The 24,685-nt window shown below is 37.9% G+C and overlaps 1 protein-coding gene across 4 annotated transcripts in view; it reads left to right on the top strand.

Moving 5' to 3' along the window:
- The window catches only part of kat6b (lysine acetyltransferase 6B), a 112,435-nt gene that overhangs the window by 8,153 nt on the left and 79,597 nt on the right, over positions 1 to 24,685 (top strand). The window lies entirely within an intron of this gene.

Genomic DNA, 24,685 nt, shown 5'->3' with positions numbered 1-24,685 from the left:
CATCTAGGTCTTTTGCTTGAGCTAGTTCTAACATATCGAATATGTGACTTCTTGTGTTGGTCTCAAATCTTGCTTCTTCCCACTATACTTTCTGTGGAGAGAAAATCTAGTATCTTTTCCCTCAAATGTAGACATTTTGAGTTGTAGGTCCATTCATGTTCTAGAATAAATTCAGTAGACCACAGATATAAAAATGGTTTGTTGTTTCTGTGTTTGTTTCTTTCTGCTTTCCTTTCTTGTTTAGCAAATGATGTTAATTTTGCTGTTGATGTTTGGAGATCAGCTGTATCTCATTGTAATCTCATGTCCACCTGGATGGGCTAGCCTAAGATTCCCATCATTCCCAGCCACTATGACTGTTAGCTATATTGCCTGGGGGAAAAGGACATTGTTGTCCAGCACATTTGGAATTCACCAGGGTAGTTGTGCTCTACTGTAATCTCTTTCCTGTTTCTTAACTGTCTGTATTATTATTATTATTTGTCACAACTGAAGACCTCTGTACTTTAATAGGGTTCTGAAACAATACATGTTGAGCACGTCTTATCTGTAATTCCACAATTGTTCACATGGGTGACAGAGATAATGACATCATGGCTTTGTGGTGGTTCAATGTACACAAAATTTGTTTCATGTATGAAATTATTAAAAATATATCATGTATAAAACTGCCTTCATGCTGTTTGCATAAGGTTTATATCAGTGGTTCCCAAACTTATTTGGCCTACCACCCCTTTTCCAGAAAAATATTACTCAATGCCTCTGGAATTTTTTAAAAATTTTTAATAGCAATTAAATGGAAAGATATATGTATTAATGTTTCTTCCTTTTCTGTAAAATATAGTAAAGAAAGGTGTAAATTAGAAATATTAAAGTTTGAAATTATGAAACTATTTTTTTAACTCAGAATAGAAAAGTAATACAGTTATTCATCGCCCCCAAATGCACCTGTGGCCATCACCACCCCCCTGGATTGCTGCAGTGCCCACCAGGGGGTGGTAGTGCCCACTTTGGGAATTACTGGTTTATATGGAACATTAATGAAGTTTGTATTTAGATTTGAGCCCAATCTCCAAGATGTGTATAACAAATATTCCAAAATCCAGAAAAAAATATGAAATTCCAAACAGCTGTGGTCCCAAGCATTTTGAATCAGGGATACTCAAACTGCACTAAAAACTAAGGTACCTTAGGTACTATAGGAATGCATCCTCAGACTTGGTAAAGTGAAAGCTTTAAAAGATTAGAAATGAGGGATATCCCTCAAACAGTTATTTCAGCCAGGAAGATGTGTGTCTTCTCATCTCTATCTAGCACAGTGGCTCTCAACCTGAGGTCCCCAGATGTTTTTGGCCTTCAACTCCCAGAAATCCTAACAGCTGTTAAACTGGCTGGGATTTCTGGGAGTTGTAGGCCAAAAGCATATGGGGACACCAGGTTGAGAACCACTGATCTAGCATGGCCTTTGGAGATGAGAAAATTTTATATTCCAGATAATTGGTTTTAAAACCCCCCTGTCCCTGGTATACAGAGAAATGTTATGCTACTGAATTTCCTCCAGCTTATCTATTTTCACTCAACCTGAAGCTCATGAATATGTCTTTTCTGTGACTTGACTAGATTTGTTTCATTGGTTTGGTATACATAAAAATAAAGAACATTTGGATATGAATAGTTATATCATTCAATGGTTAAGAAATTAAAAACCTGTATAATGTGGCTACCTGTGTTTTGGAATATGGATGTTTGTGTTTTGAAATAGAGGACAGAGCTATATAAATCTAAGGTCCTTTACTGTTTAAGCAGGTTTTAATCTGTGACATAACAAGGGAGTTTGAGCTCCTGTGATTGATACATTTGCTTTTTCTTTTTTTGGCAAGTGATTTAAGGCTGTGAACCTCTTGCCCCCTTTGTTAGTAGACACAATGGCTAATAATCTTATTATGTAAGACTGTTGATGCAACTAATTGTCTGTCTCTTAAGCTACCACAACAAGTGTGTATTGCTGTCTTTGGCTTGAACACAAGAAGCTTCTGACATTGTATACTGAGCTGTCCAGCGTAGGAGAGTTCAAACAATAGCAGCTGTTTAGGCTCGGTTTAGAAGGCAACACTAGCACAAGTGGATTAAATGCTATGAGTCTGTGCTATTTTGTTATGCTTGCCAGTGCAAACACAGCAATGACCCAATCATTGAATCATAGAATAATAGAGTTGGAAGAGACTACGTGAGACACCCTTGGCCATCCAGCACCTGTTTAAAAGCCTTCAAAGAAGGAGCTTCCACCACACTCAGAGGCAAGGAGTTCCACTGCTGAACAGCTCTTACAGTCAGGAAGTTCTTCTTGATGTTCAGGTGGAATCTCCTTTCCTATAATTTGAACCCATTGCTCCAATCAGTTTAGAATTTCTCTTAATGTATAATACAAATAAAAGATTGAACTGAAACTCCTAACAACCATAATCAGCAAAGCAAGTGGTAAGGAATTTAGTCCAATAACAATGGGATAATTCCCACCCCTGATCTAAAACAAGGATAGAAAACCCCTTTCATCATGAGGGCTGAAATTACTGGTGATCTTATAGGTACAAACTGTGAGAAAATAAATAGCATATTTCAGTTTTAAACTCTTACAATTTGCAATTAAATTTTAAGAGAGTAGTTTCAACCATCTAGAAGGGAGAATGCAGAAAAACTGAGAAACAGCCCAGTACTTGGTGTTACTATTTGGGGAAATCCAGAGCACCCAACTGGGATCTCAGGCAGGTTGATTTATACACATCCATGATTTAAAACCTGTCTCGTCCCTAAATTCTAAGACTCTGCTTTAAATGTTTGGTCAGAATGTTTGAGAAGCATGACTAATAGGAAAATAATTGTGTGATTAATCCATCCTGATTTTGAACCTATTGAGCAAAGCTATTGAGCATTACAGGCATATCTCAGTTAACAACACATCTGACAAAGAAGCTCTTTTTAAATCAAGTCTTTTAGGCACCTTCTATACTGTCATATAAAATCCAGATTAACTTCCTTGAACTGGATAATCTGGCATTGTAGACTCATATAATCCAGTTCAAAGCAGATAATGTGGATTATCTGATGTGATAAAATGGATCATATGGCAGTGTAGAAGGGACCATAGTTTCTTCCCAGCTCCTCTTTTCTTCATTGTCCTCTTTCCAGGTGGAAGTTTTTAGTAGTATTAGCTTTGGAATACTCTCCCAAGGGTTCAAAATGATTTACTTTATTTATGCAAGGGTTATTTGACTCGGTTGTTTCATTTCACAAATATTTGTTGTTAGTTTTGGATGCAAAATTTGCTAAAAGGGTCTTCTTTTTGGTGTTGTAGTAAGCTATCCTTATTCATTTCATGCTATTTCAGGCTCTGGTGCCAAAATTTCTGTAAAATAAATAATGACCAGCAGCTTTGTTAACTGAGATAAAACTGTAATACTAGCAATGCAGCAACTTGATGTTCTCTTTGTTTATGAAAGCTAGCATAAGATACAGTGAACAGTGAAGTTATCTGAACTGAGAAATCAGAAAACCAATTGACTAAGGTTAAAGTAGTTCATTGAATTACAGACATACTATAAAAGGACATGTTAGAATATTGCCTACAAAAATGTATAAGGTTGGATTTGTTTAGTCTGTGTGTTTTCTTTTTTTGCTTCAAATTTTTGAGTAAAACAACAAAGTATTGCAATTGGAAGACATAGTGCATAAAAGTACATAAAATAAATATATTCATTAGTTTTTAAAATGAGCAAGATTCTGTTTTTTGTCAGAGCAGATTAATATATCTACTTTGTTGTAGTATTGTGTATGTTTCACTAGTTCCTCTGTACAACCCTTTCAGAATCATTGCATTTTAGTAATGTTCACCATAGAAGGAAGTAACATTTTGACACAGGAAAATGGAAAAAGTGAAATGAATAGTTGAACCACTAACTTTTAAGAGGTTTTTTAAATTAAAAGGCATAAAATAGTATATTGAGCACAAAATTGGTGCCGAAATGAAAGAAAACTCCTATTTTTGATGAAAATTTCAGAAAATAGCTACTCTTGTAATGCAGTTAAAGAGCAACAATAAGACTGAATACCAGTATATTATAATTATTCACAGCAAGACTATAGTTCACTGCACAATTAATTTGGGAGAGTGAGATTCTTCAAACACAGTGGGATTTGTTTTTGAATAGGCATGCATACAGACGACTGACTGCAAGTAACATGGACTGCAAGTATCAGAAATGTAGCTCTCTTAAACTCATATTTGAAATATAAAAAAGAGTAGAAAGTATCTTTGGGACTAACCAAGGCTAAGGTTTCATGAGTTACAGCCACCCTCTCTTGATGGATAGTGCCTAGGTTGACAACCAGTATCAAGTCCTAAGAGTGCTGCTGGCTTAATTAATGACTTAGATGATATCTATCTAGGTCAGTGGTTCCCAACCTAGCTCAGCATTGGGCCGTGAGAACGAAAATCTGGTCTGCAAACCTCCTTCCTCTTTATATATTTTATTTATTTTATTTCCACCCCTTTTCGCAGAGCTGACCAGCCTTGCCCCTTTTGGTACTAATGTTGGAGAGTGGTCCCTGGTCAAAGTGGTCCCCAGTCAAGTGGGTCCTGGTCAAGTGAGCCCCGATTAAAAAAAAGGTTGGGAACTTCACTTCATGAATCTAAAGAACTGGGCTGTAGGACACAAAAGCTTATGCTGAAATGAATTGGTTAAAGTTGCCACTTATTTACCTTTTGTTTTCTTTAACCTGAAAGACTAAAACAGTTATTTCTTTGAAAATTGTTGCTTTTACCAATGTGTCTCCCATTTGATCTCAGTAAATATTAGGGCTGTGCAAAATATTAGGGCTGTGCAAAAAAGTCATTTGTGCCTCATATGTCGTATTATTTTGTAAGATCTTTACGTACTAGGCAATATTAAGAAACGCAAGGATCACCCAAACAAAAACCTTAATAATCAAAACACTCACCTATGACTTTTAGTTACAGTTCATTAAACCTTGTAGGTCTCCCAAAGTCAGTTTCATTTTCAGCACAAGCTGCAACTGTACCAGTGGTGCGAAGCCAAATAGGCCATTCCTCTTTAAATTAAAGAGAGCCAGGTTGCCTGTTGCCATTGGGAGAGTAAGTGAGCTGGGAGGGAGACTGAGAATTCTGGGAAATGTAGTCTGTGAAGGCAAGGACCCCTGTGGCAGGGAATTCAAAAGGCTCTGCCCTAAACTACAATCCCTAGAATTCTGCTTGCATCAGAAAGCCACAAAGAAGGCTGATAGTAAATCTCTGCTGGACTGGGAGGAAAATTCCTAAGTTGAAGTTCTATGGTATGTGTTGTGTGTCATATAGAGACATTCAAGGGAATAGCTGTTGTGGCTTTTTTTTTGAAAATTGTTTTGCCAAACTTTAAAATTTCCCCCAAATCCCCCCACCCTTATGGTATAGCAAAGGGTAAAGTTTTCCCCTGATGTTAAGTCCAGTTGTGTCCGACTCTGGGGGTTGGTGCTCATCTCCATTTCTAAGCCGAAGAGCCGGCGTTGTCCATAGACACCTCCAAGGTCATGTGGCCAGCATGACTGCATGCTTCCTGCCAGAGCAGTACTTATTGATCTACTCACATTTGCATGTTTTCAAACTGCTAGGTTGGCAGAAGCTGGGGCTAACAGCGGGCACTCATTCCACTCCTGGGATTTGAACCTGCAACTTTTTGGTCCGCAAGTTCAGCAGCCCAGCGCTTTAACACACTCTGTCACCGGGGGCCCCCTCTTTATGGTATAAAAGTGTGAAAATGAAATAAAAAGTGTATAAAATTTTCCCCCACATCAGTAGATGTGTGAATCTTCCTGAAACTTTGGGGAATGATGCCCTGGATATCTTGTGTCATTGTAGGCAAAATCGAGGAGATAGCTCTTGTAAGTTCTTTTTAAAAAGTTTGTAGAAACTTTAAAAATTCTCAAAAAATCAGTGTATGAATGAAACGTTCTGAAAATTGGGGGGCAGGGGATGACAGTGATGAATGTGTTCTACAATTATAGCAAGTTTTATGTCAATAGTTCTAACAATGGGGCAGTAAAGAGCCCCTGGACAAAAAAGTAAGAATGACTCTATCTTCTTTTGAAACTGTAAAACGTTTGCTTTGCTCTAATGCAGATTTTACAAATGAAGCTGAACATCTTTTTTTAAAACAGGAGTGTTTAAAGCTGCTTACTTAAACCATTGGATCATGAAGCTTCTTAATATTGCTGAAAAGTTCATTTTTAAAGGCTGTTGCTAAGTTATACATGTACACTGACATGAGGGCATGTCAGCATGCTTCTAATTGTTTTAAGAGGAGTTAGGCCTGTCGCTATGCAGATGGTTAGAAAGCCCTTCATACTGGGTGATATGTGCTGATTCTCTCAATGAATTAAGGTAACCTTTTGTCATTCATTGAGTTTCTCAGATCAGGCACTGAACAGCTGCTCTAGAGTCTCTTACTCTGCTTGCATTGTTGCATACAAAGATTATGCTAAAGAGTGTCCTGGCTGATGCCAGATATTTGGTGTTGTACAAAATAGAAGAATTATTTAACAATTCTGTGGTGTGCTGTTCTATTTTTATTTGTATTTATTGATTTTATATCCTGCCTTATATGAACAATTTGCAAAAACGCTGGTATGATGCTAGTGTTAGTATTAAAAAATAATTTAAACTCAATCTGTGCATTGTTGAGACTTTACAAAATTAGTCCAGTTTTATACAGGAAGTTTCTTGTATGCATTATATCTCATACTCTGGCTGGTAAGGAGGAGAAATTTATGTACTCTTGGGTTAGTCCCTACATGCTAGTTGCTGATGTTTTGCAAAGGTTTATTTCTTGTTTTCTTTGTTAGTTTGGTTGTTTCCTTCTCTTATTATGGCCAATGACACCGCTCTCTTTCATGGCAGTTTTTTTAAAATCCTGCATTGTTAGCTAGGTGTGTTTCTTGTTAACTCTTTGTAACAACCTACAATATTATGTACCAGGACTACTCATAGGCTGTGCTTCCCCCCTTTTTGGCATTGATATGAACGAGTATTTCTACATCCTTCATATAGGATATATTTGCCCTCTCCTGGTTAAAATCAAGTGTGACAATCAACATTCATTTAGATTTTATAGCCTCACGCCTAGTGTTGATGTGCCAGAATTGTGTCTTTGAAAGAGAGCAATGCAGTGCCAATGTTAGGTATTGTTGATTGTAAACAAGCTAGTTTGCTGGTGAACACTGCTTGATTGCTGCTGGTTATTTTCACCATGCAAGCCAGAGAGCTGTGTGCTATTTGCTGGTAGTTTAAAATTGGTTAAGAGCTAAAATGGCTTAATACTTGTTCACAGTTTTTTAGTTGGTCACCTTTAGAAGAGTAATCTAGGAAGTGAACAAGCAACATGTTCCAGCATATTGGATGGTTTGTAGCAACCTGAAACTCTATATTATGATGTGCAAATGTGGTCAGCAACTTGGAAGGTTTTAATGTTGTTGCTAACTTTCTTGAAATTTTAAAGGACATTGTCACACCTTGGTCTAGTAGTGCCTAGTCTTGTTCTCTGTGTAAACAGGAACACACTGACATTTTGTACAGTCCCTGTAGTAGTGCTCTATTAACACCAATTACACTTATCTGCTTACCACACCACTTTGTTAGATCATTTCTCCATAGTCATGCCTTTCCTTTCCTAGCACATACAACTTTTTCATTTTTTAAAAGCAGAATAACTGTACAAATTTCAAATTTTCACCCGTTATTGTGAAAATCCATCATTTTGAGTTTTATTAGTATGCTATATTGTAATATTGCAACATTGTCATGTTGCAGTCACTTTGAATGTCCTTTGAGGAAAGAAAAAGTGGGGTATAATAAAATAATATAATAATAATGCCTTTCAGATTTCCCATGTATGCATTTATCTCTCTGTATTTCCTATTGTAATAAAATGGATGCATTTTTGTTGATGCTAGTGGATGGCAATATATTGTAAATCCCAGCCTTATACAGATTAGTTTATACTGCTTATGGAAATGTTAAAAAGAAACTTGAATATGGAATTTAAAGCTGCATTTCTATGTATATTCTAAGGGGATTTGGGCTAAATACTAGAATAAGGGGATGAGCTATTTTTAATGAAAAAGATAGCCTCATAAAGTTGTTTGACTCTTTTAAAAAGTAAAAGATGCTTATTCACTTTGCTGGTTACATTTTATGTGAATTCTGGAGAAAAAGTCTCTAGAGGACCACACTTTTCTATATCCTCAGGGGACTGAGTTAGATGGCATATGAAGTCTTTTTCATTTTTTAATTCTATAATGACCTTTTCATCCTTACTGGCAAAGATATTAGTTTTCTTGACAAAAACATTTTAGTAATTGATGCTGAATCAAGACGTACATGACTGAAATTCAAATAGTGTTGTGTATTTGTATGGAATTACTGTTCGTTTTGTTTAGTTTCATTCATTTTCTCTCATTTTTGCATTTGTCCCCATTTCCGAAAACAGGGCGCCTATATGAATAGAATTTTAATCTTGCTTATGAAAAAAAAGAAGAAAATTTTTGTTCCATTGGTGACAATGGGAGGGCTTCCAAGGCTCGCCCCTGCTCAGGTTTAGGGCTAGAGGGATGAAAATTGCCACACATGGAGGGCATGTGGACCCCTTTTAGCCCACCAACTTTTAAAACATTTAGGTCTTCCCCTGATTTCTAGCGATTTTTCCCATTTTATAAATAAAATCCCCTATTAAAGCATTCCCTTTTCCTCCCAGCTGGCCCAGTCCTCTTAACTTCTGCAGCAGCAGCAACAGGAGGGCCAGGGGAGCTGCCAGCCAACCAAATGGGAAAGATGCTCCACAGAAAGACATAGCCTGGTGCCTAACCCCAATATTTCACTTCTTAATAAAAATATTACAACATCAAACAACTCCTTCAAAAGCCTTTTGCTAATCCTTTGGGGGGGGGGGGGTAAGAAAACGTTCCTCAAAGGCAAAAGGCAAGGCAAGCCAAGCGGAGACACAGCAACAGCAACCCAGCCCCAGTACCCAGCAGCAGCAGCAATGGCTGCTTTAGGGTCAGTCCCCCCCTTATGTACCCTCCCTGCGCTCCCTGTCCAGTCCACTTCAGTGATTCCTTGGCCTTCGATTGGCCAAGGATCACCTCCTTCCTGCCTCCTCCTTCCAACGCATGAGGAAGTGATTGCAGGTATGGAAGTCATGTAGCCAGCAAATGAAAGCAAGCACGATGAGCATGTGGCTTTCATTTTCGTGTTGCCTTACTTTTCATATGAAAATGTCGTCATTTGTTTCGTGTAGACGAATGGTCGACACAAAACGAATGCGTGAAGGAAACGAAGGAAACAAATACCTCTCACATCCCTAATTTCAAATAGAAATGGTTTTCCACATTGGATTGCAAATGTTACCAGTTTGAAAGTTTGATATCCATCTCTAGAGACCAAACAAGTAAATACATAATCAACAGTTGAGCTCATGTTTTCGTTTTGAGATGTTCTAGAACTTTGGTTGTCACCTCTTTGGTTAAAAGTGAAGTAGTAGATGGACTTGATTGGCATATGGGCTAATTCAAGATCTTTCATATATTAGATTGTGCATTCATACTGAAATACAAGGTAGATGTGTCATGCAGAGTTTTCCTAGGCATATTATGTTTCATGTTACAACAAAATGCTTGGCCATCTTCCACCAATGCTTGAGATGTACCATTGAATGTATAGACATGTCTGTAAGCTATTATTCATGAAGTAGCTGCTCTTGCTTTGCCAGACTGGTAAAAAGAAGTTAAGCGGCACTTTTAAAGAAATTGCCTTTGCCTTCTCAGGACCATTTTTATTGTTTTGGGATAAAATTTCAGTTACTTAGAATCCTTGAAAGCCTGTACAGGAAGAGAGATAAACTATGTGCTATGTATGATTAAGGAGATGGCATGCTTCTGCATTCATCATAAACATCTTCATGGCTCGTAGCCACATTTTGCTTGTTATTCAGAATAACCAACTTTCCATACTGTTTAGACTTGTGAGCAGCAATTTTATATAACATCTCAGCTTGGAAGTAAGATCAAATGCATGTAGTCTGTCCATTGACAATATGTATGTACCCTGCAGAAAACTGGCACAGTTTCAGACAGAAAGAGTAATTCCTGCATTATCAGTGTTAAAAACTAAACAACTTTAGGGAAGGGGGACAAAAATCCCACTCTCCCTTCAATTTTTCAGGAATTCAGTAGACTCTAGGTCAAGGTTCACAAGCTTATTTTTTGGCGCTTGGAATGATGATGATCATGATTTGAGTTCAACACTCTCAGTTCTTTGGCTATATAGGACAGACAATGAGTCAAAAGAGATTGAAGTTCTTCAGTAAACACTTATTTTAAATGTATGGTTGTTAAGTTCCCTATATACAGGGAGTGACTGAGTTACAAATATCCAACTTACAAATGATTCATGATTAAGAATAGGGGGTGGGACAACAGGAAGTGAGAGAAATCTACCCCTCAAAAGGGAAACTCTCTCCTGAAAGAGTTATCATGGGGAAAAGGTGTCTCTACTGAAGCTTTCTCACCAATCCTTGATTCCATGACAAGTCAAAATTTTCAAAATCCAATTATCACAGGGACATGAAGTGAGATGAAATTTTCTGAACAGGGTCACAGACAGCAAAACACCAGTGGTGTCAACACTTCCCTATGCTATACAAAACTTTCTCTATATTTATATGGCTAGAATTACACCTAAAATGTACCTGTTCCAACTTACATGCAAATTCGATTTAAGAACAGAACGTACCTTGTTTGTAACTTGGGAACTGGCTGTATTGGTCTAGAAATTTTTGCCCCAAATCCTGCTCTTGATTTATACATGAGACCATTAAACATCTTTCTATTCTGTGGCCATTCAAAATAGCTTAGATGGTACAACTATCTAATTAATTCTACATATAGGTATGTGTCTACACATACGGTATGTACAGCATGAACTCTTTGTGTATACATGTGGATGCTCACGTAAACCAAAGTCTCTTTTTGCCAACACAATGATACTTCCAAATGTTACTCAACTGATAGATCTCTGGGATAGGATTGAGTATTAAGCCCCTATCCCTGTTCAAATTTGACTTTTGTAATAGAGTAGGTTGCTCTGCATTTTGTTATTTTGTTGCTTTTTAGTGTACACTAGAGTCGCGCTTATCCAACATAAATAGACTGACAGAATGTTGGATCAGTAAAAATATTAGATAATAAGGAGGGATCAAGGAAAACCTGTGTGTTGCTGAGAAACAGCTTTTTTTCTAGGTAGCAATGTGTAGCGGGCTTCTCCAAGCTGGGTGCTTGCCGGGAGGGAGGAGATGTGGCTGGTGCAGACTTTTCTCTCCCGGCAAGCATCCGGCTCGTAGAGGTCCGCTGCACTTTGCTGCCTAGAAATGTGCAGTGGGCCTCTCCAAGTGCCAGGTGTTTCCGGGAGGGAAAAGTCTTGTCCCTCCCAGCTCTTGTCCCTTGAAGAGGCCTGCTGCACGTTGCTGCCTAGAAAAACAGCTGTTTCTCAGCAACACGCAGCAGGCCTCTCCATGTGCCGGGTGCCTGCCAGGAGGGGCAAGATGCGGCCGGCCATTGGATAATATGGAGTGTCGGATAAGCGGAAGTCAGATAACCGAGACTGTATTATGTTTCTTCTACCTTTTACATTGTGTCTGTTTTGGCATACCACATATTTTGTGTTTTGGTTTTGGTTTTGTTTTTTGCCGGAGAAGTTAGCGATTGGGATGGTGTAGAAGTGTACAAATTAGTGAACCTGCTAAAGTAGTGAAGACTCAGACAAATCCAGTAAAAAACGGAAAAAGCATTGTTTTTCTGGGAAAAATGCACAACACATTTTATGTTCCTAAAGTAGCAAAGTTACTTCCAATCTGTAAAAAGTATTAATATCATATTTTTTAATTTTTGAATGTCTGTGTCCCCCCCCCCCCCCGAAAAATACATTTTTCTAAGGTGTCAGGATTTTTGAAGCTACAGTAGGGTCTCGGCTATCCGAGATAAAGGGGCAGGCCCAATCTCGGATAACCGAACTTATCCCTCCCGGCAATCTGGTTAAGGGAAGCGCTCGTGAGTGCTACTGCCTAGCAATGCTCACAGGCGCTTCCCAAGGGGCGAGGGCTCGCCGAGGGACGTCTCCCCAGATCTCCCTCGGCCAGGCCCTTGCTGGAGGAAAGAGTTTCCTCCAGCAATGGCCTGGCAGAGGAAAACTCGCGGCATGCTCCTCGTCCCTCTGAGAAAAGCGGAGCGGGCCCCAGATCTCCCTCGGCCAGGCCCTTGGTGGAGGAAACTTTTTCCTTCATCAAGGGCCTGGCCAAGGGAGATCCGAGGAGACGTCCCTCGGCGAGCCCTTGTCGCTTGGGAAGCACCCCACAAGCGCTGCTGCCTAGCAGCGCTTGTGGGGTGTTTCCCAAGGGGCGAAGGCTCGGCCCAGGGAAGCATCCCACGAGCATTGCTGCAGCAGTGATCGGGGGGCGCTTCCTCCTCCCTCTCCCTCCTCCTCTCGAGCTCCATTCGTTCTAGAGGAGGGGGAGGGGCACCCCCAGAAGCACCTCGGATAATACGGAGGCTCGGGTGACCGGGGCTCGGTTAACCGAGACTCTACTGTACTTAATATACCTCTTTAGTTTTATCAGTTCAAATAACCACAGCTTTTAAAAATATCCCTAGTATTTGACTATATTTTGTAATCTTTGTCAATATCTTCTCTCCTGGCTTACCTGCTTTGATTTATAACTCTGTTATCTTTAGAAATTAATTGTCTCCTATTTCTCTGTGTACAACCAATTCTGAATGTGCATCTCATCCCTTCTTGGCTTTTTTTGTTCTAAATTATTCAATATATAATACCACTTTCATGCTATAATGAAGATGGAATTTGTTTCATGTAGAATCACTTAAAGCGTGTGTGTGCATGTCTTCTGAAATATGCATTACACATTTTTCATTTCTTGAAGAGTGAATGAATAAAACAAGTCTGTTGTATCATCTGGTCCTGGTAATTAGTCATCACTGGCAGATTTGGATGATTGATACGTGTGTTCCTATAGACTACATCGGTGAAAGCTAAATATATTAATTTCTGGCACTTGGAAGGTTAATGAAGCTCACACTGTTCTTCAGCCTGATATATTACCATTAAAGCCCTACCACTCAGTGTGTTGTTCTAAGTAATTCAGTTGCTTAAATCCAATTACTGTATAGTGCCTTTGAAATCAAGCTTCTGTTGGCTTCAGGGCAAAGCATTTTCAGCTTTGTCAGGACTCACTTATAATCATGAGTATGTAGGTTATTTTAACAATGATTACTGTGATTCAGAGGTATACTATATTTATTTTAAAGAATAATGGAATGGAATCTTTTGGTTTTGAGGTTTACAAATGTTTTCTCATCACTGAAGAGAATGAGAATTGCTGATACATTGATTATGCATACTAGTGTATATGCAGAGGGCATATTATGGATTTTGATATGACCCCTGGATATGTTAAGTTAAAATGTTTGGGCATAACAGCCATTCCATGAAGAAACAAAAGTGCCAGCAATGCCTCTGAAGGCTGGCTGACCTTGGCTTTTGTTGCCACTACCATTTTCCTATCCAATCATTGTAGAAGACCACAGGCCAAACTGGAATCAAGTAAGTTTTGGGGAGGCAGGAGCTTGACTGGAACTTAGCCAAAAGAAGGATGGTAGGTGTTGCCTCAGCCTTCTAGCCTATCCTTTCTTTTTTGTGTTCTGATTGAGTTGCAGTCAAGCTATAAGAGATTTGGAATTTGAAAGACATATTCAGAAGAAACATTCCTAATTCTAATTCCTTTCCCTGCACAGAAGTAAAGCTCCTGCCTCCCTAAACACATGCTGCCTTCACTCTAAAAAAAATCATAATTGTATGCTTCCATGATTGTGTGTGGTCACAGACAACCTTTCCCTCTGCCAGTCTCTTTTGGTTTTTCTTTTCTTCCCCCTTCCCTCAGCTTGTTCTCAAGGAGGCAGCACCTTCCATAAACATTCATTTGCCTGTGACAGAAAGAAACACTTCCCATCACAACTTTCTTCAGTCTGATCTTCAGCTCCAGAAAGAACTAAGGAGCCATGGTGGCTTAAGAGCTGTTATCTCCGCCAGCATTTTTTTACCCAGGCATTCTGAAAGACCAGAAGTGACACCACTGTGTAGAGTGGTAACCTATTGATTTATGCATAAATCAACTCAGGTTTTTGGGATCAATGTGTTTGTCATATTTTAATTATTTATACATGAGTATATACAGTATGGGGCCTCTGGCGGCACAGTGTGTTAAAGCGCTGAGCTGCTGAACTTGCAGACCGAAAGATCCCAGGTTCAAATCCCAGGAGCGGAATAAGTGCCTGCTATTAGCCCTAGCTCCTGCCAACCTAGCAGTTCGAAAACATGCAAATGTGAGTAGATCAATAGGTACCGCTCCGGCGGGAAGGTAAGGGTGCTCCGTGCAGTCATGCCGGCCACATGACCTTGGAGATGTCTATGGACAACGCCGGCTCTTCGGCTTAGAAATGGAGATGAGCACCAACCCCCAGAGTCGGTCACAACTGGACTTAACGTCAGGGGAAAACCTTTACCTATATACAGTATGCTTTTCTTTTATACTTTAGAAGAGCTACAGCTGTCAAGAGCTTTTTTGTGTCCCAGACTTCCTAAAACTCTTGCAACATCTAAATAGTAAGTTGCCATTCCTTGATGGTTTGAGGGCAATTTTCAGCTAATTTGGACATCTGTTGCAAGAGCATAAATGCAAAAATGAACGCTAATATAGTAAATTACAGATTGATTAACTGAAATGATTTAATCTAAAAGCAAAGCAACTCAGAGGTGTGTCCCTTTGGATTTCTCATAGTAATTGTTTCAGTCATCTATACATTTTGTGAGTTGTGGCAAAGAGATACTGTATTTATTTAGTTGCCGCCAAATAATCCCTTCTTTCACTTCCTCATGTAAACATCTCAGGTAGTTTTAAAGAAAACAAAAAAAAACAAAACATGGAGTATTCCCCCTCCCTTCCCCTCTCAAAGTAGTTTAAACACACAGAGTATTCTCCCTCCTCTTTTTCAGAGGTACGATTATTTAAAAAAAACCAACAACAGACAAGGCACCAATTTTTTCCATTGTGTAATAGTCACACACCCCTTTTTCCAACAAAAAGGAATAAAAGGTTTGACTTATGTGATGAAATGTGGTAAAAATTCATGGACACACATTCTCTTTTATTGTTACAGATAACTCTTTCTCCTTGTGTCTTTTGGACATTTGTTTTGCCATACCACTTGGGAATAAAAACATTTTTGTTTGCATATTTTTGACCTATTTGGTTAGAGATTGATAGCACTATAGAGAAGAAAACAGAATTGCATTAGAATAGTACATAATGCCATCATATATATTACCTTTTTGTTATAGCAAGAAACCAACTTTAAAAGTTGTGTGCTTCAAATCGTTTCTACCTTTGCAGCGTTTTAATTTTTGTATACTTTTTATCATGTTTTTATCATGTTTTTATCATGTTTTAATTGTTTTGTTTTTATAGTATATTTGTTTCTGGCCCTCATGGCAGAATGTAAGCCGCTCTGAGTCCCCTCGGGGAGAAGGGCGGGGTATAAATGCATGTAATAAATAAATAAATACCTTATATCTACGTTATGATTGTTTTTTCTTGGAATGATTTATTTGTAGGAGGTTTGCTATTGCTTTCTCCTTATGTTGGGAAAGTTTGACTTGCCCAGGGCTATTCATGGATTTCCATGGCTTAGGGGGATTTGAACACAGACTTATACCACTGAATCATGCTGGTTTGATTCGCATTTGAAATACAGGCAGTCCCCAAGTTACAAACATCTGACTTACAAATGACTCATAGTTAAGAAAGGGAGTGAGACAACAGGAAGTGAGAGAAATCTACCACTCAGAACAGAAATTTGCTCCTGAAAGAGTTATCATGGAGAAAATGTGTCTCCACTGAAGCTTTATCACCAATCCTGGTTTCTAAAGTTTTCAAATTCCAATTATCATAAAGACAGAAAGTGAGGTGAAATCTTCTGAACAGGAGCATAGACAGCAAAACAAACACAATTCACCCTTCCTTATGCTACCCAAAGCTTATATATACATGGAGTTACACTTCAAAAATATCCCTATTCTGACTTACATGCAAATTCAACTTAAGAACAAACCTACAGAACCTATCTTCTTTGTAACTCGGGGACTGCCTGTATATAAATGTAAGACCAATTAAAATATACCTTATGAAGTAAAAACCTTTTTACAAATTTCTATTTGAACATGACAGTTGTACAATTTAATTACTGCTAGATCACAATATTTTTGTTGAACAGTTGTTATCAAGTGATCTACCTAAGGAAATGAGATGAATGATTAAAAGATTCACATCAAAGGTATCTGCTTTATTTTCACTGGAGGTTTCTTCCTTTTAACTTAAAATGTAGCTAAGTTTGATTACTTCTTGCATTAATAAAGAAGAAGCTTGCTGAAGTATGCAGTGACCTCTCTTTTAACTAGACTAGATAAATTTTGTGACAGATGCTTATGAAAGGATTGGTATTCCTGTAACCTTTTGAGATAGATGTGTGAAGTACGAGTATATTAATGAGCTCCTTCAAGTGAAGTACAATATCTTTATTCTGGGGTAAAAACAGATGTGAATGATTCTGTTTTAATATTTAATCAAACTCTAGGCCTCTGTTGGCTTGTTTTACGCTGACCTGACAGCATTTTTCCTAGAATACCGCAGATTAAATGCTGAGCTCTTGACCTTGTTGAAATAGCTGTAGATTAATGTAGCTTAATAGGGCTGCAGTATTTGTGAAGATACCATGGGTAATAAATGACTATTCCATGACTGCATTTGCTTTCTGTTGCAGAAGAAATTGGTAAAGATTAGTCTTTTGAAAAAGTGGTAAAAGTGAAAACTTGGATTCTGATCTGTCATTCCTAAGTTGTTTGAAAGCCAACTATAGAACATCACTCCAAGGAAGAGACAAGCCAGGAACCCGAATCCATGTATTAATGTTAAGCTTTCTGTAGCTGCAGTGCCACATCTGAACGTGGATTTCTGGTTTGCTGTAGCTGCCACTGCTTACTAAATGAATAGCAAGGATAGTCAGAAAGTGTCCATTATCAGTAAACCAGTTTTTTTTTTTATCTTGTAGCCTTTCGGATTTACTCTTCTTGTGCATTTGTGGAATTGATTAAGGTGTTCTTTCTAGGAATATCTAGACCCTAGAGATTCCCAGAGATGTGTTCTCGCAGATAAAAACAATAGAAATTTTAAATGTGCAATTTTTCACTTTCGTGAGGACCCCGTACCCTTAAACATAGTAAATATGGAGGGCTGATTGGACTCTTTATTATTAGTGTCTTTGATTCTATTCATTGAATTGAAGTATCACATAATAATGTAAAACAATTGCCATAATGGAAAAGTATCATAATATTTTACGATTAGATACTCTGTAATTAGTGCAGAGGTTAGCAGCCAGATTACTAACTGGAGCTGCTTATAGGGAGCACACCACACTCCTACTAAAGCAGCTCCACTGGCTGCTGATAAGTTTCCAGTCCCAATTCAAAGTGCAGGTTATAATCTATAAAGCCATGTACATTTCAGGTCCTGCCTGAAATGATTACATTCCTCCTATGAACCTGAGCGGGCTCTGAGATTGACTGGGGAGGCCCTCCTCTCGATCCCACCTCCATCTCAAGTATGGTTGGTAGGGATGAGAGAGAGGGCCTTTTCGATGATGGACCCCCGGTTCTGGAACACCCTCCCCAGGGAGATTAGGCAAGCCCCCACACTCTCCTCTTTCCGTAGGGACCTGAAGACCTGACTCTTCAAACAAGCTTTGAGAACACTTAGGCCCCAGTCAAACAAGTTTTTTGAGAACACCAGGCCCCAGTTGACCAACCTTATGGAACCTTGCACTTCATCCCATGCTCTTGTCCCATGGTCATAGTTTTGCACTTATCCCTTCCCCCTGCCCTAGTGTTACAGCCTGGCTACATGTACTACAGCTAATTGTTATTTGGATTGATGTTGTTTTAAACTGAGTTTTAGGTTGTGGATGTATATCTTTGTTTTATTTGTTTTATGCTTTTATTTTAGATGTACTTTCTGTTTTATGTTTTTAGGCATTTTGAGCTGGGTGTAAGCTGCCCAGGTCCCTTCGGGGAGATCGTGGCGGGATACAATAATAAATTCATTATTATTATAAAGTTACATCAAGCCTTTTTGAGAAATAATTCCTTTCTTCCTCTGCATTGTTTTTTATTCATCTACACTGACAATATAATGTAACTAGATAATGCACTTGTGTGTGTGTGTATTCAGTGATGGTTGTGAATATAAGATTTTGTATGTTCAGCAAGGACATGTGCAGGGAAATGATTTAGTTTCAGTTAATGTGCAACACAGTAAGATTATGCCTCCAATTAGAGCTGTGTCAAAAAAAGAGAAAGAATCTCAATTTACTACAAGTATCAAAAGTATGTGTGATCTTGTTTTGTAGCAAAAAGTAATCCAACCTGCATTTATAAATACAGTGGCAAAACATTAAGAAAAATAGCTACTGAACACAGCTTGTTACCTATTGCAGCTCAGCTGGATACTTCTTCAGTTTAACTTGTTGCCCTTTTCAGTTTAATGGATAATTGCCTAACTAATGCACCCTTAAGGCTGGTCCTCCTCAACTCAGTTCCATGTTGAATTTTCAGAGGAAAGTTAAATGCTCTAAAAAAGTTTTGCAGGAAGGCTTGAAAGAGTAATTTTTAAAAGCATTATAGTTTGGGTGGGGGAATTCCAGCGATTTTAGGTGCTATGTGTAAAGTTCCTTATTAGGCATTCAGAGATATCTGTCTTTTAATTTAAAAACTTTGTTTATTGACATAAAGTGTATGTTAATCCTAACATGTAGTGTCTTCTCCAGATTAAATTGGTCCTTGTGTTTTTGTTAGAATTTTTCCCTCTAATGTTGGGCCATTAAAAAAAAAAACACCATCCAACAGTTTTACACATTTTAGAATTGTGCAAAGCTTGCCTTGTTCTGGGAAATAGTGTTTATTAATACAGTAGAGTCTCACTTATCCAACATTCTGGATTATCCAACGCATTTTTGTGGTCAATGTTTTCAATGCATTGTGATATTTTGGTGCTAGATTCGTAAATACAGTAATTACTACATAGCATTAATGTGTAATGAACTAATTTTTCTGTCAAATTTGTTGTATAACATGATGTTTTGGTGCTTAATTTGTAAAATCATAGCCTATTTTGATGTTTAATAGGCTTTTTCTTAATCTCTCCTTATTATCCAACATATTCGCTTATCCAACATTCTGCTGGCCTGTTTGTTAGATAAGTGAGACTCTACTGTATTTGTTTGCTAGTATTTAGTTCTTGCTACTTTAGTAGTTACAACTTTTCTGATTGACTTCTCCTATCAACATAGCCCATAATAAAAGTAAAGGTATAAGAGTATAATGCAGCCTTTATTGGCCCAAATTTATTATTTGCAAGTTATTTTATAGTAACAGCTTGACAGACGAAATGGCTGCAACATTTGTCAGAGTTTTATATTATTTGGATCATTTCTTATGTGAAAATGGATACGTGTTTGTAAGAATCCATGTATGACCAGCTGCAATTAAGCCACCTGCTAAAGACTGAGTGCTATTAATAGAGACTGAGTAAATCTTGAGTTAGTGATGGTGAATGTGTAGGTGATGGTGACAATGATGGTGTTGCTGTTGGAAAGCTGTTGGAGTGGAGCCGAAGAGAGTTTGAAGACGGAGAGTCTGGAAACCAGAGAGTTTGAAAGCTTGGAGCTTGAAAGCTTGAAGATAACATTTTGTATCGCTGTTTGAAAGCAGCTGATAAAAGCCAAGGACTGTTGTGTTTGTATATATTTTCATATAAATCTTTCTTTACTAAAAGACAGTTTGTTTGGGGGTTTTCTCCTTGGACGAAGGGTGCAGCTTCCGCAGAAGGGGTTGAATGTTTGGAACCCCAGTTTGATAGCTGCGACAACATTGTATGTTACTGTGTTACTCAGAAACAGTACTCAGGCCATTGGTGATTGTTTAATGGTGTTTTATAATGTTTTATGTTGTTTTATTTTGTCCTATCATGATGTTGTTTTATCAGTTTTATTATGATATATTTTAACTGTGTTGATTGGGCTTGTCCCCATGTGAGCCACCCTGAGTCCCACCCTGAGGCAGGATACAAAATAAAGTTGTTGTTGTTGTTATTGCTGTAGCAATTGTGGCCTGTATGAAATAGGATAGACTATTTCATTTTTCAAGAAGAGCCAAGGCCTCCTAGTTCATAGAATATGCATGCATTCCCATAGGATAAAACCCGGTACCATTATTTCAGAATTACTAGCAAACAAATCCAAATGTTTAATGTTTCTAACTTAGTTTAAATTCATGAATAAGCTGCTTTCAATTAAGAAAGTCTTGGATGCCATTGAGACATTCAGTCTACTACCAGCTGGTCTACCTACGGATAGTCATATATGAAGCAGAGTTTTTTAAGGGAATGAGGGGAGATTAATATTGAACTGTCATATTCCTGTGGCTCTCTTTAATATTAAAAAGTGTTTATGTTATAACATTATAACTTTTTGTCTGTATTTACCTATGCTCAGTATCTATATCTACTGGGGTTTGGTTCCAGCACCCTCTGTAGATACCAAATCAATTGATGCTTAACTCCCATTACAATGTGTAGTAAAGTCTTATACAAAATGGCAAAATCGAGATTTGCTTTTTGAGATTTTATTTTTTGAAATATTTTTGAGCTGTGGTTGTTAAGTCTTTGGATAATTATACACAGATGTAAGATTTGAAGGGCTGGCTACATGCTTTTCTTGATTATTACCTGTGTCAAGTGCAATCCTATTGTGAGCCACCATGAGTTCCAGTCAGAAAGGCAGAATATAAATCGAATAAATGCTGGAGATATTAGGAAGAGGTTTTCATTATTCCAGGTTCTACAGAACATTCAGTGACGTCTTTTTAATGCTCCCAGTTCTATATACATTTCAATGGAATGGAACTATAAGAGCACATGAATTTCTTTTCAAAGTTACAATAACCTCTCTATGAAAATAAACTGTAGGAAAATTTAGAAAAATATTATCCCACCCTCGTTTTAGCAATTAAAGATGAAACATTCATTTTTTGCTGTATGCTTAGATGGGTAAAAATGTGATAAAATGTTTTGGCAATTACAGCTTATTATTCACACATAATATCGTGATGTCATTGAGACAGACGCCCCCCTCCCCCAAAAAATGACATTGTACATCTGTCCAAAACAGGAACATTAATGCTTATAGGCTTAAAACTGATTGGGGAAAAGGAAATAATGTGATAAGATTTATAACTCAAAAACTTCAGAAAATTTAAATGGCATAATAAAGAATGAGGAGGCAAAGATGTTGGTGCCTGAAGTCTGATTTTTCTTGTTCTTCAAATACTCTTACATCTGTTTATAATAAAATAGCCTTAGCATCTCCTGAAAGACCTAGTGAAAGAAAGTGCTGAATCAACTAATTTTTTTATCCTATTGTAATAGAACCATACGAATTTGCAGCAGATATATTACAGCAGTAAATGTGTTTAGATTTCCTAGTCTTTTTATTAGATATTCTTATAAATACAACTACTTTTGTGCTTACCTAGTACAGAACTATAAAACTATTATTATTATTATTATTATTATTATTATTATTATTATTATTATTACAGTATGTAACACGACTTTTATTCTTGGGTTATACATGTCTTTTCCTAATTGGGTCTATCATAAAAACATGGGAAAAGTTTACTAAACTGCAAAATCTTTGTTTTGTGGGACATCCTGCAGCACATTTTTCTATAGTTTTTCTATTAATAGCTCCTTGAGTCTCAACAAATTCAACATAGTTTGTAGCAACCACAAAAATGAAGTTTCTCGAGTATAAGAACTACTTTCAAAGTAAGTACTATACAATTTAATAAAATGTGTTGTCGAAGGCTTTCATGGCCGGGATCACAGGGTTGTTGTAATGTCTTTCGGGCTGTGTGGCCATGTTCCAGAAGCATTCTGTCCTGACGTTTCGCCCACATCTGTGGCAGGCATCCTCAGAGGTTGTGAGGTATGGATAAACCATGTTTATCCATACCTCACAACTTCTGAGGATGCCTGCCATAGATGTGGGTGAAACGTCAGGAGAGAATGCTTCTGGAACATGGCCACACAGCCCGAAAGACATACAACAACCCAATTTAATAAAAAATAACACTTTTAAATCCGGAACATTTCCCCCCAATTTTTGTTACATATTGGTATTATGATTGTGTTTATTTATATCCTACTTTTTCTCTCCACAAAGGAGACTCAAAGCAGCTAAGGGGGGAAAGACTACCAAAATCTGAATGTGTGTTAGGTATGTCATCAATTAGACTTTAGTCCTATGCAGATTTGACAGACAGCTCTATTAAATACTGTGGGACAGCATTCCAAACAGCTGCATGGATGAATGGTGCTGAAACTCATTCAGCTGCACTCACTTGTGAGTTTTAGCTTGCACCATTCAATCCTCCCTTTTTGGTGCCCATATAAATGATTATGGGTAGTGCTCAGAGTGACAATATCTAGAGTGTCAAAGTGACAGGGCATATGAAAGGCAAGATTGAGTAGGTATTTAGTTGCCACCCTGTGTTCCTGGGCTGCTCAAGGGTGCATCTTGACAGGGCAGAAAATGCAATGCCTTTTCTGATCAGTATGGCCCAAGCCACCCCATGCCTCTGAGCTATCTTGGGAGCTGGATGGAGGCTAAACTGTGTGGCCGTAAACTGCCCTGGTAGCTATATGGCAGCTACATGGGGAAATACGATGCAGCACTATTGATTACTGTACACGTGCCCAAATGTGATGGTTATTCTGATGTTTGGAGAAAACTTTGGAGTATTTTGTTACTTTTGTTAATATGGTTCGAGGCCCCATTATGACAGATCTGCTCCTTGGGTTATGTAATTGCCATAAAGCTGATTGGACTCCCCCTTTGGCATAAAGTGCCAAAAAAGACTTAGCCTATTCATTTTGGAAAGCTAGTATCTTTAAACGTTCCAGCTACTGATTTCAGTTTTGAAAGCCTCATGTACAAGTTGAAAGCGATATTTTAAGTTCTTTTGCTGAGAACACTGGTGACATTTGTTATTATACAGATACTGGTGTCTAGTCCTGTACTGTGTTTTTCCTATGGTAGTTTAAGAGCTATTCCAAAATGTGAAGTTGAGTAGTAAATTATATCTGACACATGCACCACTGCTTAGTTTAGAAATATTGGTTCTTTTTCTTTGTTTAGAAACATGATCACATAATCTCACCTTTTTATATCTCCATAAGAGTTTTGCATTAAATAGGTTACTTTTAATTTTCTCCCACCACTACCACCTGTTTTTGTAAACTACTCTTCAAGTGTAGATTTATACCTGGCTGGTATAAATTGTTGTCTTTGGCAGAGGTTGGGAAAAAGTCTGTAAAATTATGTAATGTCTGAAACTTCATGGCTGTGATCAATTGGGATATCATAAAAAGTGTTTTGTTATGTGGAATAAGTGGGTCACACTTTTTATGTGTTTGGCGCTATACTAAGGCTGTCCGCCTGGATCAAGTTACCCGGGAGTGTTGTATTACTGAAACAGTTTGCCTTATGGGTCTTTAGAACACAGAATTCATTATGTTTGTTTAATAGGTTAGTTTGAACGTAATGTAGTTGGAATTATATTTACATTAGTATGTGGTGAATACAGAACGTTTAAAGATTTCTAACAGGTTTAGCTTCTTAGATGATACAATTGTTTTATAGTGTAACAGTTATTTTTGCTTAGATCTTGTCTGGCTGCATGGTAATCTGAGGTGCTCTAAAGTCTGGTAGTACATTTTAAATTCAGTTTCTAAATATTGTTTCAAGAAAGTCTTGAATATTGAGAAGTTTACCAATTCACATGTGCAGTGGATTATCTAAGATGAGGTAACCATAAGATGGCTGTATGAAAACAGTCAGTTTCCCCCAGATGGTAACTTTATTGCTTTCTTTGAATATATATATTTACTACATGAATTCCCATTTTTATTCTTCTACCAAAGAAGAATGACTGGTTGTAAATTATTTTGAAAACAATCAGTGTCTAGGTGACTGTGAAATGATGATGGAATTTGACATCTAGAATGATCACACTGGGGCAGTTTGCTTTTGGTCCTTTTGCACAGTTGACATATTCTGGTTGAGCAATAGTTCTAGCACCCAACAGTTATATTCTACTACCAGTTATGGAGTTTAATTTTATTATGATTTTGAAAACCACAATGATAGTTAATATCACTGCAATATCGCTAGCAGAAGATAATTGGTCTTGCGCACTCCCCAAAGGACCTCTTCACACGTACCTTTTTTTCGCTGCCCGATGCTATTTTTGTCCTTCAGCAATGGAGCCTGATGGCTCACATCACACTGCAAACAACTACTTCTGGCAACGGCAGACAACAGCAGGCCCCCCATCTTTACATAA

The sequence above is a fragment of the Anolis carolinensis genome, chromosome 3, assembly GCF_035594765.1.
Source record: "Anolis carolinensis isolate JA03-04 chromosome 3, rAnoCar3.1.pri, whole genome shotgun sequence".
NCBI lineage: Eukaryota > Metazoa > Chordata > Lepidosauria > Squamata > Dactyloidae > Anolis > Anolis carolinensis.
This window is presented reverse-complemented; position numbering and strand designations above follow the sequence as displayed.